The 973-nt window shown below is 35.9% G+C and overlaps 1 protein-coding gene across 1 annotated transcript in view; it reads right to left on the minus strand.

The window, feature by feature from the left end:
• The window catches only part of LOC106882354 (peptidyl-prolyl cis-trans isomerase NIMA-interacting 4), a 28,523-nt gene that overhangs the window by 23,914 nt on the left and 3,636 nt on the right, over window positions 1–973 (minus strand). The window lies entirely within an intron of this gene.

Below are 973 nucleotides of genomic sequence, written 5' to 3' on the forward strand. Positions count from 1 at the left end.
TATATATATATATATATATATATATATATCTATATATATATATATCTATATATATATATATATATATTGTGTATGTATATTTTTATATATATAGTATATATATATATATATATATTTCTGTGTGAGAGGTTGAGAAACCAACTAAAGGATAGTACCTATCCAATATACTGCTGGTAGTGTACCAATTTATTCATAGCCAAGTGCTAGTTATTGCATGGCAATCTCACAATTGAGTATTATATATGGGCAGGGCTAAAAAAGTGATTTACCCATGGTTTATACGGCAAATAAGAAAATGGAAATGATATAAAATCCACAGACATCAGCCAGTAAACATTCAAGTATGTCTATTTATTCAATTGTATTGGATGAATAAACACACAAGTATGAGTGATACAGATTAATGAGTGGGAAAAGCTGGTAACTGCATAGACACAGGCGTGAATGCATACAAGCATAGAGAAACAAATAAGCAAAAATATAAATGGGTGTGCAGGTACTAGTTCCTTACGGCCGTTTCTGTCAAGAGGCAACAAAATCTTCCAGGCTATCTCCATCACTTCAATATTATGCAGGAATGAATAGACAGGGCTTGGATAATGGATGTGGCCCTAGGCTTCTTCAGAGGGTCCAAATTAGTTGGGGGGACTAACACATATAAAAATCATCCTAATAAGTAGGAAGGTAGATAAAACACAAACCCCTTCAGGTAGATGGCCCTGCTCAGTATGTAGAAAAGGAGTAGGTAGTAACTCTATAAGATGTACCCGGTGCAAGCTATGGACACATAAGAGGTGCAGCAACATCAAAGGCAGGTTAACTAGCAAGTTAGTTTTTGTTTGTGGCAGATGTTCAGGTGCAATAAAGACTGCAAACAAACAGGAAACAACTTCTATCTCATTCCAGGGTGAAAAACTAGAGGTAGTCGATAGCTTCCGCTATCTGGGCGACCAAGTTAGTAGTGGGGGTGGGT

This window comes from Octopus bimaculoides, chromosome 3 (assembly GCF_001194135.2).
Source record: "Octopus bimaculoides isolate UCB-OBI-ISO-001 chromosome 3, ASM119413v2, whole genome shotgun sequence".
Taxonomy (NCBI): Eukaryota; Metazoa; Mollusca; class Cephalopoda; order Octopoda; family Octopodidae; genus Octopus; species Octopus bimaculoides.